The sequence below is a fragment of the Amblyomma maculatum genome, chromosome 3, assembly GCF_055883805.1.
Source record: "Amblyomma maculatum isolate TAMU_Amacu chromosome 3, ASM5588380v1, whole genome shotgun sequence".
Taxonomy (NCBI): domain Eukaryota; kingdom Metazoa; phylum Arthropoda; class Arachnida; order Ixodida; family Ixodidae; genus Amblyomma; species Amblyomma maculatum.
The window spans coordinates 105,960,050-105,978,350 of record NC_139346.1 but is presented as its reverse complement, the minus strand read 5'-3'; the positions used below and the strand labels follow the sequence as shown (position 1 = coordinate 105,978,350).

General features: G+C 44.0%; 1 protein-coding gene across 1 annotated transcript in view; it reads right to left on the bottom strand.

The window, feature by feature from the left end:
• Window positions 1-18,301, bottom strand: part of LOC146195490 (uncharacterized) — a 56,694-nt gene that overhangs the window by 30,633 nt on the left and 7,760 nt on the right. The gene's annotated exons all lie outside the window — the stretch shown is intronic.

Below are 18,301 nucleotides of genomic sequence, written 5' to 3'. Positions count from 1 at the left end.
CCTATATCAATGGTTTACGTACGTATCTATATGCACAACTATGTGCGTTTCTTATCATTTTATTTCACAGGAATATCTTCGAACAGGAATTGTATATTATAAACGTCATGGTGTTTCTAGGCCTTCCCAACTTCTTTATAGGTTGAAGTGATAGTTTTGCTTGAAGGTTTAGTTTCTGCGTTCTAACGGGAAGTTCAGAGGACAGAGGAACGCTAGTTGCATTCTGATGGGTCCGGAAGAGGCCGGGGAATGTTGAACACTTACTTCAGGGGCTGTAAGATACGATGCCGGTTGGAGAAAACTGTGTGAAAATTCGTGTTGTAGCAGACATTTCGTCATGTGGTTTGTGTTTAGAGAAATTTCGACATGCAGCTTAATGGAATGAGAAAAAAAAGGACTGGCACGAATGATGCCTGATTAACTGTGTACATCGTTCGGGATGTTTCAGCATGCTAAAACTTCAGCAACGATCTTTAGTGGGAAGACTGTGGCTTCTGAGAATTCGATTGAAGGGCCTGCATCCTTGTATTTGCGGACGTCGCATATATGTGTTGTGTTCTTGGACTTAGATCATTAAATTTCGTCGATATAATGTTTACTGCCATGAATAAAATAAATTTTTATACAAAATGTTGTATTTCTAGATTCTGCGGCTCATCGTTTATTACGAGAGGAGAAAGCATGAATATAACGTCTAGCTTATGCGCCTCTAACTGGGTGCCTTTTTTTTTTCAAGAGATGAGTGCAATGTCTCACAAGCTATGCCATCAATCCCTATTAAAATTGTTTCTTATGACTGTCAGAACAGATATTTCGTCGAACTCGTGTTCCTGTTCATTTGTTTGGTTGCGAATGCGTTGTCACGTGTCACGTGCTGTTCTCCCCCACAAGAGTCACCAAAAGCTTGCAGTGGCATCCGCTACGTGCGACTTGAGAAGCATCCTGGGTGCGAAAGGAGAGTGACGCTTGCTGCATAATATTTTATCATATACATGAATTTTGCGCAAGATCAAATCCAAATGTGCGATGTCCAGACTGCGAATCTAAACACAGACAACTTTGAAACTCTTCAAAGAGTAGCCAGCGATTTCTCACAGGTACGTCAACGACTAATTTTCTCACTAAAGTACCTGAAATGACCAGCTTTCATTTCCGTTAAACTAAATGACAAAAGGTAGCCAGTCGGCCTGGAAGAGCGGAACAAAATTTTATCTCAGTTGCTAGACTCTCGCCAAAAAGACAACCCGCTATAGCTCTTCCTACCACAAGCCTGCTCACACTTGTCGCGATATCTGTAATTCACAAGAAAGCCCCCAACTGATCAACTGATAAAGAAAGCCATCTGAACAACCCCTACGATGTCCACAGGAAAACTTATTTCCTGAGCTACTGGACCGCAGACACACAATAAATTTCTGCGAGCAACTAACGCACTGCAATGAACGCCGCTAATTGTACATCACCCATCATGCGTGAGAGCCGGAGAAATTATCGTGTGTACGCTGAAAACAGACAGCCCAAAGAAGAGGGCACAAACTGACAACTACTTTGCCGCATGAGGAACGCGTCCCCAATCTTTGCCGGCCGAAAACATGAACGGGAGATCTGATGCCCTTCTTCTTCTTCTTCTTTCTAGGCTTCTTTCTACTGACTGCAACGCTGTCTACTATGGCAAAATTTAGTACAAGAAGTGAAGGACCACAACAGCTTGGTCAGAAATAGACTACGATTGACAACTATTTCTCCCGAGAAGACCAAAGAGAAGTTAGTAGAAGCCACCACCCACAGAATCGAAACGGGTTACAAAGAAAACCGCACTGAACCGTTGAGCTATACAGAACGCTCTGAACAGGAGAAAATGCATACCAGGCAACCTCTACTCCAGTTATGCGCAGAGCCTTTGCATTGCAGCGTACAGAAAGAGTAATCAAAGGAGCAATAAACATCAGCATACATCTGGCTCCAGCCATCTCAAACTGTGCCAGAATAAAAGCCATGGAATGTCCATGTAAATTTAGCTTCAACGTTTCAAAATGTCACTATCCGTTTGTATGCTTCTGCCACCTCTCTCAGTGTTCCCAATAGTGAAACTAGAAGCATTAACTACAAGAGGCCAGCACGTAGTAGGAGGGCGGCAGGGTCCGTAACGTTGCACAATTTTGTACAATTTACTCTCAATCAGACTAGCTATTTGTCAAAACTTGAATTTAAAATGCAATATTTACCTTTACTTTGCTTCGTTAGAGGCAGGTACTGTGTGCCCTAAGCTGAAATTTGCAAGTTCTTTTTCTGATATCTGCTAACTTCCTAACGCGATGGATCAATGGCTACTCACTACATTTTCAGCCGTAGCATCTTGCCGCACATATAGGCATTTAAAGCTTAGTGAAAAAATCGCACTCTTAAAACAGCGCTGACACGTTTCTGAAAGTGGTAACGATTATGGCGTGTAATATCTTCAGGGTATCTTTCACAATCACAGTAGAGTAAATTTTCTGACTGGAGAAAACGAAGTGCGTGAACATTTGCAAGAAAACAAGTTTCTTAAAACAATGACGCGACCAGTGAAATCTGGTACAAATACAGTATCGTATAAAAACAATTCTCTCATCTACAGTGATAGATAGCAGGAAATTGTTTCTATAACGAAGTTTCACTTTGGCTTTATCTTGCGCATGGCATTCAACAGTTAACAAAGGCATCCATAAACGTAAGAAGTAGGATGTTAAGCGTGCTAGCGTATGTTGATTTTGGTGTCCCACAACCAGTCATAAAATCACATCAATTTATTCAAAGAATAGTAAAAACATGCATCTAAACAATCTGGTCTCTTAGCCTTCTTTCTAATTCTTTGCTAGTTAGTTTTGGGATGTTTGCGGCGTGTGTATTTCTCCCAGAATGAGATCCTTAGATGTCCAAAGGCGAAGCTATCGCCTTATCATTAGTTCGAACACTCTCTTACCTCAAGCGTCAGAATGAAATTGTCATAATAGAAGCTTGTTTAAAAGCACCTCTTCACACGATACTTAACTCTAAGTCCTCTGAATACGTGTCCGTCAGTGAACATGAAAATGCCATTTCCTTGGATGCATGTAACGTGCCCTTAATTACAAATTTTTAGTATTGACACTTGACAGTAGAATCGGCCCTGTATGTGAAGCGACAAAGTTTAATGCTTTGATTCTTTGAAAACGAAATTAAACCAATATTTATTTAGTCTTAAGGTGCTGCCTGAAATCGTCGGTATATAAAATTACCATGAGCAAAAGGAATCATAAGCTCTTGCGTACTTGTTAACGAGATTGAAAATTTGTACAGCGCTCTTCCATCCTCAATGATATAACGTTGTCAGGCATCCTTGGTATTGCCAAGTCGAAACGAAGAAGCGAAAAAGAAAAGAGCAGTAACTCTAAGCAAAATAAATCTATTTGTGAGTCGTTAAGTAATGGCGCTCAAGCACAAGAACCATATCTAAACCCACGGGGCGGTAAAAAAGGGTTCATCTTGGCCAGGCCATCCAAAATATTCTTGAAAACACTATTTGCAAATGAAAGGCGCACATCACCTGGGTTCTGCTTTATACATGGCGGTCGGCGCACACAGCGGCAGTCCTCTGCCGCACGGAATTCAGTGCTGTTCACGTTCGCCACACTCAGCGGCGGGTAGTTGGCGCTCATGCGCCCTACATCGCAGAATGAAAAACAGACGAGCATTCGGGAGCCACCTGCTGCTCTGGCGGAAGCCCTGAAACAGGTGCTACACCTTGTGGCATTGACATTTCGATCACCGACCTTAAGTTTTTGGCTGTATCAATTACATGAGCTTTTATGCCACACTGAACACTTTCCTTACGCCCGACTGGCTGTGTCACAAGAATTTTATTCTTATTTTTTTAAAAAATATTAGCAGGAATAGAAATGCATCCCTGCTTGTTATGTACATATGCCAGAATCTTCGGTTAACACAAAGTTCAGCTCAGTAGAAAAAATTACGGTAGTTTAGCTTTGGCGTTAAACCTGGCGAGTAGCTGTAGCTTCATGTGGTTGTGCTTGACAAAGCTTTGTTTCTCGACTTGTTTAACTATTGTTGTTTCCTTTGACTCGGCCAGTTGTAGCCACTTGAGGCTCCCGCTTCTCACCAGGTTTAACTGAAGGTCCCTCGTTTCACATACGGCTGGCGGCGTGACCTCACGACTACAGCGCCTCCATGGCAAGTCGCGCTCAGTGGCTGTGTACGTCAGTTTTGAGCCTTTGAAATGGACATTGTTCTGGTCTCCCTGTTGTATAACCTACTTTTTGACTACAGCTAAGTCTTTAAGGTTGTTGGGACACACAGCGATCTCCAGCTTACACCTCGTAGTGAAAGTACCGTTTTAAAAGGTTGGTAGTCAACTTGCTATTTTCTTATTTTTTTGCGAAGTTTATTGCCTCAGGGCATAAAAGGAATGTTATGATGGATGAAGGGTGTGGTCAAATAAATGAAAAAAGGTTGGCTGATGCAATGAAATCGAGGAGTGAACGATGATGCGGTCCCAGTGTCCAAACAGTATATGACTGTGGATTATGGGGGGAGAGGCCAGCTGCCACCAGGTGCCGGATCAGCGTTGGCTTCAACGCTGGACAATCCCACAGTAGGTGATGGATGTCAGCTTCTATATTTCTAGACTCGCAGATGGGACACCCAGGGTGTGGAAATAAATACCGAAATTGTGGCCACTTTCGGATCACTGCTGGTGTTAGGGCCACCCCAACTCTAATCCTCCGAAGCGCCACCTCCCCTGCACGGGTTAGACCGCGGGGGAGGCTTACCGTACACGGAGTTATAAGAGCACGTGTACGGCACCGGAGGGGCTCATTTCTTGTTAAAAGCAAGGTGGCATTGTCCGATTTTATGAGGTTTGGCGATGTCGAGGTTGAGTTTGAAAGGCGGGTCGCATAATCCACTTGGCTTTGAGCACTTAAAAGGTCACGCGGGGTCCATTCAATACGAATTGGATTTGGTATTCGAGCCGCTAGACTGTGTATGTTCTGGCATATTTCCGGGCTACTATTAACGCGTCTAAGTAGCTTTGTCACCTGAAGGGCATCTGTACGTATGATAATACGAGCCGTGGGAAGCATGAGAATGGCGGTCACAGAGCGAAGCGCCTCTTGCACTGCAAGCAGTTCCGCACAAAAAGAAGATGGAGGTTCCGGTAATAGAAATGTTGACGTCTTGTTCAATGAAGATTTGCTAGGACAGTAAACTGCTGTTATCACTTCACAGGCTTTGATGCTTGCGTCGACGTAAATTATAATGAAACCATGTGGCAAGCGGGCGTCTTGTTTCATAATTCGGTCGCGAAGTGACGACGCCGTTTCCTGTGTTCTTGGTCGGCGTAAATCAGTTGGCTTGTTATCGCTCAGCTGTACAAAACGCCAAGGAGGAAGAACTGGCATTGGCGTTGGTAGTAGTGAATGTGTCGAAGCATAAGCCTTCAGAGCGCACGTTGCGTGAGAGAGTGTGGCCTTAAGCTTGCGTGCATCACGTCGTTGTTGCACCAGTTCATCTATTATGTTTAGTCTTGCGTTTTCTTGGAGCGCCACGATTGATGTAACGCGAGGGAGGAAGGTGATGACCCTCATTGCCTCTCGCTTTATAGCCTCAAGTCGATCCCATTGTGCCCTTGTCAGATGCTGAAATTGGGCTTGATAAACAAGGCACGGTTGCACAACTGCCCTAGCCAACTGTCTCGCAACATCAGAGCGAGCGCCGCCCATTTTTGGAGCAATGCGTCTAATCAGATCCAGTGTCTGTAACGCCTGTTTTTTAGCGCCAGACAGCCATGTAGTTCCAGTTCCTGACTCATGAATTGTTAAGCCCAATATTTTTACTGTTGAACTTCCCTGAAGTGGGGTTCCGGATAGATGTAGACGAATAGGTGTTGCCGACTGTTTACGGCGGCCCCAGCGGTTGGCGACTGATATGAACGTAGTTTTACTGGCGGAAAGTTGAAGGCCAATGAAAGATGCATATGTGCACGTAATATCTAAAGCTGATTGCAGGGCCGATGATTGAGTCAGTAGGTCGTTGTGTGTGCTCCACACCGTGATGTCATCAGCGTATATTAAGAATTTAACATCAGAAATTTCATGTAACCGCCATGCAAGTGAGATAAACGCAATATTAAATAATGTTGGTGAAAACACAGATCCCTGGGGTACGCCGCGAAGAGGGACAAATGATCCTATGGCCTCGCTACTGAGGCGTATTGCAAATTGTCTACTTTCAAGGAAAGATTTTACAAAATTGCGTACTCTAAGTGGTAAATGGGGCATGTCAATTGAATCCAGAATGGCAGCATGACTGATATTATCGTAAGCCTTTTCTACATCCATGGCGAGGACGGTGCGTACATTGTGGCTGCATGTTGATGATAATACTGAGGACGCCAAGACATCCAATCCGTCCTCTGTGCCTATAGATGGCCGAAAGCCAATCTGGGCCGGGTGGTAGAAACCGTGATGTTCAAGCCACCACGAGATTCGTGTGGCGAGCATTTTCTCAGCAAGCTTGCAAATTGTTGCCGCTAAGGCAATAAGTCGAAAGTTGCTTAGGTTTGTTGGTGCTTTCCCCGGCTTTGGAATGGAATCACAATAGCCGATTTCCAGCTGTCTGGTACATCGCCGTCTAGCCATACCTTGTTAATGGTGTCAAGGAGTTGAGGAAGTGCATCATCACTGAGGTTCTTGTAAACCTCGTACGTAATGGAGTCCGGACTCGGCGCTGTCTTTCGGTTGGCTTCATCTATAGCTGCAAGCAATTCGGGCATGGAGAATGGGCTCGCGATTCCCTCGGTGTCGGCAGCAGATGGCAGCTTATCGACATGGGCTGGCATGCCCCACAAGTAAGTTCTTGTAACTGGTGCAGGAAACACGTCATACTTGGGGAAAAACTTGCGCGCTGCTTGTCTTGCGAAATCATTCGGAGACAAGTTTGCTGCAAAGCATGCTGTGGCCGCTGCATCAGGACGACGACAACCATGCTCCATGGCATGGAAAGTTCGCCAAAGATGAGTATTCGATGGCTGTGTAGAGAACTGCTCGCACCACAGGTGCCATTGTCGTCGTGAGAGATCACGCTCATACCTTCGAGCCTTAGCAGTAATGTAATTTAGTCTTGTACGTGCATGCGCAGAAGCTGGGTCTCTGGTTGCAGTCAATTCCGCTTGTCGACGAGCAGCCCACAATTTGAGCAGAGGCACATCCGGTGTTGGTCGCCCAACCTCCACCCAGGTAATGGTTGTAGCCTCATTTAGTGCGCTTTTTATGCGGTCTAGAAGCGATGGTGCCGACTCCACAGAGTGATTTTAAAGAATGGCGCGGAAATTTTCCCAATGGACAACTGTACATTTGCGGCGTAATCGTCGGGCCTGTGATGGATAGAGACCGATGACAATAGGATGATGGTCACTGCCCCAGGAGTCCGGCTCTAAGTGCCACGAGGGGGTGCCGGTTCCTGACCACCACGTAAGATCTGGAACGTATGTTCCACACCTAGTATGAAGCACAGTCCTTGTTGGTGTATCTGGATGGTTCAGGAGAATAACAGTGCATCCGTAAAGGCGTCTCGCACTCGCCTGCCGCGAGGACTTAAGGTGGGGTATCCCCAGTCCGGGTGAGGCGCATTGAAGTCACCACCAACTAAAATTGGACATCCCGGGTATTGTTGCTTAACATTTAGTAACCATCCCAGGTTTATGCGGGAGGGAGAGCCACCACTAGGTCTTACATAGACTGACACAACTACAACAGTTGCCTTACCAAATTTGACTGCCACTGCAACAACCTCCTGATATGAAGTACACCAATTTTCCAGAGCAAGGCGTACTTGAGGAAACCGTGTGTCAACATACACAGCCACCTTTCCCGGAGGAGTATCCGTGTGCACACGTCGGTCGCCCATGGAAGAAGACACGTATCCATTGAAACCAGGAATGGGTGGCAACGCGTTGGTCTCCTGCACTAGCATGGCCCATACATGAAGCTTGTTCATGCGAAGACGGGATTTGAGCTCTCCAACCTTTGTGGAGAGCCCTCTACAGTTCCACTGAAGCACACCGCGATATCTTGTAGTCGCCATCTTGATTATGAGTTCAGATGTCGCAAAAGCACAGATGTCAGGTTAGATAACTGAGTGACCATAAACCTCAGTAACGATTTCGAAGAGTTATCAGGCAGGGCCGCAGAACACTTTTGGGAATCAGTGAACGGCATAGGAGTATGGGACATAATCGTTCGCCAGGCAGCTTTGATATTCGCGGTCTGCGATTCCGTTGCTCGCCTACGACGAGCAAGCAGTTCACGATGTTTGCGGAGCTTATAGACCTCCGCTAAAAGCCTTTCAATTTGGTCGTCAACTGCTGTCACATCATCCTGCGGAGGTTCCGGCATGTCCTTCCCGTTTGTACTCAGTTTGTGACTACGTTGTGCACTCACATTAGCGCTGTAAGCATGTTGTGTACAGATTGCCGGTGGCTCTGTATCAGATAGCTGTGGCCATTCATCGTCGTCCAACTGGAGAGCCTCGAATCTGTTGAATGTCTGAATCGGTGGTGAAGTAACATGTTGAGACCAGTGCCTTTGTATCCCACGACGGACCTTTTGAGTTGCTTTCTGCTTTGTTGGGCAAGTTGGAGAGGTGATATCATGGCCATTAGCTTTGCAAAGTCCACATCGGTAAGATACTGTTTCTTTTGGCATAGCGTCATCTGGTGTTGTAAAAGGACAGGACCTATGCATATGTCCAGGTCGGAAACAAGTATAACAGTAGACGACACTTGGTTTATATGGTTGAGGGCGTAGAATGCAGCCATAATAGTATAGGCGAGTTGGAGGAGTCATGGGGCCTTGCAAGGTGACGATGCAAGAGCGCCCCTTTCCCATGCGACGAGCTTGAATTACACGATGAGTAGGGCAGTAGAGCTCACGCTGAAGTGTAGCCTGGTCCTCGTCAACGTCTACGTTGTAGACAATGTAGCGTTGTAGATCGGAACCGTCAACAAGATAAACCTGGACTGGAACCGAGACTTCGCTTGTTACTGAAATGCACTAAGTGTTTGAAGACACTCAACAGCAACCAAACTCGGGAGCCACACAGCAATGGTATTCGACTTCTTCCTGGCCGGGAAACCACGGAAACCCTTGGTTCCAAGACATGCGTCCAGATTCGCCTGAATAACTCTGTTCGGTATCTCATTAAGGCACTTGGTTGTCAGAGCCTTAATGGTCACTTTATAGGATGGTTATCCGGGTGTTGAAAATACCGGGTGATCAGTCGTTGTACAGGAACGCTTGCCTTGTGAACTGGTGTTTGCGGAAGATGATCCCGGTGCAATGTCTTCTGAAGGACGCTTCTGAGCACCGCGCTGTGCCGCCCGTTCAGATGGTATTTTCTTTGCTATTTTCTTTTCGTGGTTTATGTTGTGGCACGTACTCATGCAAAAGACCGAACCATTTAACACATACTGGTCGCTCTTGGGGAATACAATTCCGATATACATACGTTGCTTACATGTAGGAACGCGAAAGAATTGCAGTCCCGCGAATAAAATTTAACTAAAGATGCTTTCACGTGCATTAAAGCTGTTTTTGTTTGTAGTTCGCTTCTATTGAGCGGCTGTTGTAATGTATTCGGTGTTTGCTTTTGCCTGTTCGGCGTAGGCTGCCATACCTCAGGCAGTGTCTGAGAGCTAAAATCGCCGAAACCTCTGTTTAAAGGCATACCATTGGAGGCAATTGTGTCGTCAAGTCAAATTCCTTTCGCTAACTTATTTGCAACCTGTCTAGCAGATGCTTGCTATGTTCAACGAGAATTACTATGTTACCATGTCGAACACTATGCGACGTAGTTACGTCACAGTGTGAATACGACCGCTACATGAAAATTCACTAGTTAATAGTATGCATAAACAATAGGCGTGACGACGTTTAAATTAAGTGGCGATGGCCTCAGTTGTGAATGGATCTGCAAGTATCAAGGCATGCATCTTGGATGTTTCTTTTGCCTTATGAGATAACGTCATTTTATATTTTTGCCATCTCTAAGAATTTTTTGAGACCTCACGATAACAATAACATGGACCAAAGCATAGAGCTTTTGCGTTAATGGGACAACTATTATTTTCACATAAAATGTATAATAACACGTATTTGAAGCCATGTGTACAGCTCTTCCTAAAGATGAAGAGTGAATTTCCACGTCGTGAATTTATACCTATACTTGTATCTATGCATATAGTTGTGCGGCTTAGGCAGTCAGTCTGAAGGGAAAGAAATTGATATCAATATATTGACCTAGCTGCTGTGGCAAACTAGACCAAACAAAAAGAGGCGAATAACGGTGGATAAAGCGTAAAGTGGGAATAAAACGTTGGCGGGAAATATTAAAGCCGCGTTTATGCAAGAGGTAACTAGGCATCCTCTGACCATCCCTTCGAATAATGCACAGTGGACCTATCTCAGTCGACAACAGATGATTCTCCCCACACTAAGAAAAGAAGAAGTAATAGCGTGGAGAAAACTATAACCAAATACACACAGTTTTGATCAACCACATATGGTCGTAAATAGGATAAGAAAGATACTCACGATTTAATGAAACGGGACCACTAGAGCACATATTATGGGAATGGGCAACGTCACAAAGCACGGATAAAAGCGTAGCAAAAGAGGCCTGGGAGACCGTTCTGTTAAGCTCGGACCCAAGAACCCCACAAGAAATACTTTGGCTGGCCGAAGATGCCACTGGGGTCCAAGAGCTACCAGTCTGTAACTTAGTCGACTGTTCTGATCTTCGGGGTTAACCTCCGAAGCGGGGAGGGTCATTCTGGGGGACAAAAAAACTGTTTTCTCTCTGTGTCTCTCTCTCGTGACAGAAAGGAATTAGTACTCTTCTATCAGTAATGGAACTATTTTAACAGGAGCGATTTTTGTAGCGACCTCTCAATCATATGCATTTACCGCTTTAAATGAGTACAAACCTCCCGACGATAGAAAAAGCGCGAAACTGCAGAATGAGAGAATGCTAAAAAAAAAATACCTCAGTGCTTTGCTTAATGGAAAAAATAACAACACTTTTGGTGTATTGCTGGGTACAGCGTCTTCGGTTTTCTTTGACGGTGGGCTGATGCATCTGAAGCCGTAAGCCAGAGAGAAGTCAGCAGAATCAAGGTAGCATGCCCTAAAAAACTGCCCTTTGAAGAGCATATTAGTGCGCCATTCTATTAAAACAGCAGAGAAATATGTGCATAAAATATATATTTTAGTGATTGTCCAAATATTTTAGATTTATTTTTTCTTATACTCTGGCCTTAAAGCACAGTAACCACAGGGGCAGGCCACCAACGTCTAATAACTGATTTTCTGAACTGAGTGTTGCCGTGTTTAAAACTATTAGGTAGGTCATTTCAACTGCTAGCAGTGCTGGGAATGATAGTCATCAAAATATTCAGTGCGACATGATAGAGCTCCTACCTTATGATCATCATCAGCCTGACTATATCCACTTCAGGGCGAAAACCTCCCCCATATTTCTCCAATTAACCCGGTTCTGTGCGAGCTGCATCCACTTGACTCCTGCGAACGTCTTAGCCTCATCCGCCCACCTAATTTTCTACTGACCCCCGCTCCGCTTTTCTTCCCTTGTAATCAAGTTTGTTGCCCTAAGCGACAATCGGTTATCCTTTCTTCGCGCTACATGTCCTGCCCATGCCCATTTCGTCTTCTTGATTTACATTAGAATATCAGTGACTTTAGTTATTTCTTTGTCCCACTCTGCACGTTTCCTATCTCTTAACGTTATCACTACTATTTTTCTTTGTGTAGCCCTCTGCGTTGTTCTCAACTTAAGTAGAACCCTCTTTGTTAGATTCCACGTTTCAGTCCCATAGGTAAGTACAGGTAAGCTGCAATTGTTGTATACTTTCCTCTTGAGCGATACCGGTAAGCTGCTAGTCATAATCTGGGAGTGCATGCTAAATGCGCCCCATTCCAGTGTTATTCTCTTTGATATTTCCCTTTCATGGTCCGGACCTGTGGTTACTACCTGTCCTAAATAAACACATTTACCTACTACTTGCAGTGCTTCACTAACGTAAACTGCTGTTCCTTCCCTAATCTATTGAACATTCCCTTAGTCTTCACCATATTATTTTCAAGCCTACGTTTTTACTTTTCCGGTCAAAGTCATCAATCATTCTTTCCAATTCATCCGCTGAGTTACTTAGCAAGACAATGTCGTCAGCAAATCGCAAATTGCTGAGGTATTCTTCATCTACTATCACTCCTAACTACTCCCACTAGAATTCTCTCAATACTTCTTCTAAGCAAGCTGTGAATAGTACTGGGAAGATCGTGTCTCCTTGCCTAACCCTTTTCTTTATAGCTATTTTGTTACTTTCTTTATGCAGAACTTTGGTTGCTGTGCACCCTGCTATAATAACTTCCGGAACTTTCACGTACGGCTCATCTACACCCTGATTTCGCAGCGCCTGTGTGACCGCCGAGGTTTGTACTGAGTCAAATGCTTTTCGGTAATCATAAATGCAATGTATGAGGGCTGGTTATATTCCGAGCATTTTTCTATATCCTGATTGATGGTATGGATATGATCGATAGTAGAGTATTCTTTCCGAAGACCTCCTTGATATTTTGCTTGGTTGCAATCTGAAGTTGCCCTGATTCTATTAGCGATTACTTTGGTAAATACTTTATACGGAACAGACAGTAAGCTAATTGGTCTGTAATCTTTAGGTCCTTAACATCCCCTTTCTTATGAATTAAGATAATGTTTGCATTCTTCCATAGTTCCGGTATCGTCGATAACACCATATATTGCGTATACAGGGTGGCCAGTTTTTCTTGCACGATATCCCCCATCGTCCTTCAACAAATTTATAGTTACCTGATCCCCTCTAGCTGCTTTCCCCCTTTTCATAGTTTCTAATGCTTTCTTAATTTCGTCCTTCGTCACTGACGGAACGCCTGACCGCATTTCCCTACCGCCAATCTCCTTATTCTCGTTACTTCGTTGGCTGCTGTAGAGATCAGTATAAAACTCCTTTGCTACTTACTTTCACTATCTTGTCCATATTCGTGATGACATTGCCCGCTTTGTCACTTAGCGCATACATCTAATTTTTGCATATACACAATTTCTTCTTCATCGTTTTAAGGCTTCTTCCGTTCTGCACAGCAGGCTCAATTTTTTCCATGTTGTACTTAATTATATCGGAAATTCTGCACTTAATCATTAGCTTTGATATCTCTGCCAATTCTATCTGCTCTGCTGGATTCGAAACTTTCATACTTTGGCATTTCGTATTCAAATCCTTCGTCTCCTTAGACAGCTTACTGGTATCCTCTCTAACTATCTTACCGCGCACATCTACAATGCACTCCGTAATAATATCTGAAATTATTGTTTAATGCTTCTAGGCTAATGTCGTCATCCCTAGTTAGAGCTACATATCTATTTTGTAGAGAAATCCTGAACTTTCCTGCCGTCTCCCTCGCCGCAAAGTCGTTGATGAACTTCTTTCTTACTAATCTGTTCCTTCCCTTTTTAAATATAGACTAATTCGTGAGCTTACCATCCTGTGGTCACTGCATCGCACCTTCCCGATTACGTCTACGTCCTGCACAACGACGGGTTTAGAACACATTATGATGTCAATTTCATATTTAGTCTCGCCGTTTGGGCTTTTCCATATCCACATCCGGTTTTTCCGTTTGCTGAAGAAGGTTTTTATGATACGTAAGTTATTGCGCTCTGCAAACTGGACTAGTAGCTCCTCCTTGCTACTCCTAGAAGGAATGCCGTAATCACCCACTGCCTGATCTCCTGCCTACTTTTTTTCCCTACCTTGGCATTGAAGTCACTGATTAGCATAGTATACTGCGTCTTTCCTTTTCACATTGCCAGTTCTACATCTTCATAGATGTTTTTGAGAGTGGTTAATAAGTGGTGAAATATAACGAACATTACAGAACAAAGAACGGGACGAAACATAGAAGGAAGAAACACGGTGAAATATAAGATGGTTGTATTTGCAAGCTTCTGTCAAAGAATAATGATATGTTGACTAATGTAACGAAGTAAAGATAGACCAGACACTTTTCCACGTTAAGACAGGGGAGGTGATACGTGTAGGTTTGCTTTAAGAGCTTTTAGGTCAAAATTTTTATAATGAGTAGGAAATTTTAATCTAACGCGAAACAATATATTAAATGTGTGCCGTACTTATTTCAATTCATGTGTACAGGTTTTTACGAACAGAAGATACGAGACTTGTAGGTCAGTTTAGATTCAAACACTTCCATATATAACTTGCAACACATGGCAAAAACTACAAAGGGTGGCTTGTAAGTGGCGCATCAAGAAAACTGTGGGGGGTGTGGCACAGCAGCCAATACTACTGTTATTCGTAGACGTAGAAAATACTTGAGGTGGTTGCTTTGACGTCACACGGGGACAGCACGGATCGTACAGATCTGATGTGGCAGGCGACCTGGCTGCCGGCGCAGTAGACATCAATAGAGCATGGACTTTCATAAGAGGTGGGCGCGAAGTAAGGCATGCGAAACTTCAGTTGTACTAAGTTTTTGTGACACTGTCCTTAACTTTGTTGCAAAAGCAATCAGGGGCCGATTACAGAATTCACTTGTACGCGATGTCGATCATGTGCTGGCCCCTGATCGAAGGAGTGGAAGCTGCGCTCTGGCCGAAGATGGGCAGACGTCAGGATTACACATGGCAGCCTGACAGGTCACCTAATGACCCTTGTAGTTTGTTTTAGAAAGCATTACAGAGATGGGCTGCCAAATATTTTTGCTCTGTGATTCACCGCAATGTGCGAGCTAAAAATAACAGGCCACATGAAGCCTGCGTAGGTAGAGTATAGTAGCGGGCTGTATTCCTGCTTCTTAAATACATTCGGCTAAGAGTGGTCGCATACAAGATCACTAAGTGCTGCATCTCGAACGCACTGGATGGAAAATAAACAAAGTGCTTTCTGTGAGGAGGGATGCAACAAAGACACTATCGACGAAGACGAAGAGGGCGCAAGAGTCATTCTCTCATAAATCTTTATTGATAAGGATGCCCTCAGGCCTAGAAGGAAACCGGGTGGGCTAGGTGAGGTTGATGGTGTCAGAATCCGACATCTCTTTGATTTATAAATCTGATTTGCGTTCGTAGATGGCGTTCTCAATTGTCTCTTGTTTCGCTACATTTGAAATGACCGAAATGATTTTCTGGCCTCCAGCTTTCGTGTATACTTTCTAGAAGAGAAGTCAGCCTATATTGCACTAATTACGGAATATTGTCCTATGCATTCAAAATTAGCCAGGGGGCCGACAGTTATCGGCAGGAACCTGACCCCAAAGAAGTATTTCTAGACATAATTTTAAAAGCTGAAACAGCGAGAATTATGGAAAAGTTTATGTCAATTGTTTCCAAACGAATATTCTCATCAGATCACCCCTCCCTCCCCCACACACACACCCACACACAAACACACAAAATATAAAAGCCTGTCCCTCCTTTTCTGCCTTCCTGAGACCATATCGTTTAACCCAGCTCCCCACTCCTAATCTCGAAGCTTTGAACCAGAGCTTCAACCATGTAATCCGCAAGGCATAGTAGACACTGTCAATAACATTTAGACAATAGGACATTTGGAGTAGTATGATGCAGAGCGCAGTACTGCATCTCATGAAACGTTGTAATTGCTTTTGTGGAATTCAAAGCAGGCATGTCTGTATCTACTTTGCGCACATATATGTAGGCAGCCCAGATCGCCAGATAATACCAGTGAAAACTAACAAGTATTTTATATTTGGGGAATTTATCCGCCTAAAAAGAACTCAGGAGTAGTCATTTCAAAAATTTGTCTGTTTTCACTCCTAGATTTTAACGTAGTTCTGACAAGAATATGAACAACATAACAAACCAATTCAGATATGTTGATTCATTGCCTGAATGTCCTTTTTATTGTCTACCTTCCGGCTCTTATTTGCCTCAATCTTGATTTCCGAAGATCCAAGCACGAATAGAAAATAAAAGAAAAAGCAACAAACGAAGCTGGAACATTTGCAAAGACAATTGTGCGTAGAGCCTTACCAAATTGCAGATTACTGAGGTATTCTCCATCTACTATTACCCATACCTACTCCCATTTCAATTCTCTGAATACTTCTTCTAAGCCTTATAAGCAGATAATTATATTTTCCGTTTTTGTTTGAGGTATGAAGTTCATTATTCATTAACAGTTGATTCTTTTTTTATCCCCGCAGTACAAACGCACAGCGCCTTCAATCTTCTCGAAAAGACGCTTTCGCACTGGCGTTTTCATGAAGACACGAACAGCACAGTGCACTATTAGCGCACCTTTAGCCCCGGACGGAACGATGCGAACAAACTCTTTCAGTAGATGTGAACACAGTGATCCGAGCATAGATGTTCGTGCTCAGCAGGCGTCCATATTGGTCGCGAAGAAAGTGCTTCATGAACATTGAACACTCTTCCACCCTTTGGAAATGAGACCACTGCATTCCGACCAAACTATACCACCTGACAGTGAAGGACGTCGACCATGCTCGGCTGAAGGCTAGATGCGACTGATTCAAACGCAAAACACGTAAGACGCCATTAATCTTATCAAGCAACGATTTATTCCGCCCTAGAAATATGCAGAGAAACCTGGTGACGCTGTTACATCAGGCATGCGTCGTGTAGACAGCAATGAGTGCGAGCTATTTGCCAGTCGACGAAGCATCCGAACTTCTACAGGCAGAAAAATACGTGCCCGCCTCTGCATTATTTGGCGGTCGGTGAGAATATGTGCTTTTTAGATATTTTAGTTCTCATTACATGCTCCTACATAGAGTGCAGGACTATGTACACTAAAACAAAGGGCAAAGAGGCAGACCATAGTTGATTCTAAGCCCGCTCGGCACCTTGAGGCGTGTAATGACAAGCCTTTCTAGGAAAAAAAAAAAATATGAGCGATACAAGAAAAAAAATAACAGTGATACACATTCTCTCCACTTACAGTCTGGAATAAAACGTTTGTTTGAATGTATTTTGGAGCAACGTCTCTCAGCGGAATGAAAAAATTAAAGCGGCAAAGATTTTATGCAGTACCCATTTGATACGTCACCGCAGCATGTTTTTATTTCTGCGATATTCTATGATTCGTAAAGCATGCATATGCTTTTTCCTGCATTCATATTATTACGTAATAGACGTTTATTTCTCAGGCGTCTTCTCGCCGTACTGCGTGGGGCGAAGAAAATTGGACCAGCCTCACAGAGGAGGCTACTCGACAGGGCTGAAGCGGTCGCCGTCAGGCACGGCACTAGCCGTCATGAGGACATGGCACTGATCTTGTATTATAATAATTCTTGACTCCAGCAATAAAGGTTTTTACCGCCAGTACTATGTCACGGTAGGAGACATTGCTCAAAGTCCTTACTTTCCGAAGGGTTCTTTACGATAGCGTTGCTCCTACTTTTTGAAAGCAAGTGTTTCTACGCCTGGAATATACAAGTACGACCCATTACCTCTTCATTCGCTGTTCGTACGGTACATTACGCCGTGGATAAAGTTGAAGAACACATTTACGTTGATGGGTTTCATTCTAGAACAACATGTATTCAGCTCAGAACGTTTTGTCAAGGCTATTCACAACCAATGTCTGCCAAGGGAACCAATTGTTAAAGTTAGTTCCGCGAACAGAGCATGCTCCTGTTTTGGCAGCGGAGTTATGTGACGTTACTTGGGTACGACACCACGAAGGCCAGTTTAGATCTGATCCGGGGTCTGATTGCATTTTACGACCAAATGCTTGTGACATGAACAAGGGCGTTGAACCGAGGGGCAGAATTTTCACTGAGGATGAGACAAAGACAGAACAAATAATAATTTTTATGTTTGTTGCAAATGTGCTATGTTGGTGTGCCGAATTGTGTGCACAAAACGTGTGTGCAGAGTGAGGCCAATGTGACAGTGGTGTAAGTGATACAGACGCGATCTCAAGCCATCGGTCCCGTGGATGCTTTGTAGGCGGATGGCTGAAGAGCTCCAGAGGAGGCGGATCACCCAAGCATCAACGCGGTCATCCTCATCGTGTTGGCAAACACATCATTCTCTTCTATCTTCTCTCGAACATCCTTGCCTTCACGTCACCACCGACTTCAGCGAACCAATAGGGACGATCGCTCGGTAAATCCGGCAAATATTGCGGAGATCGGCAGTAACG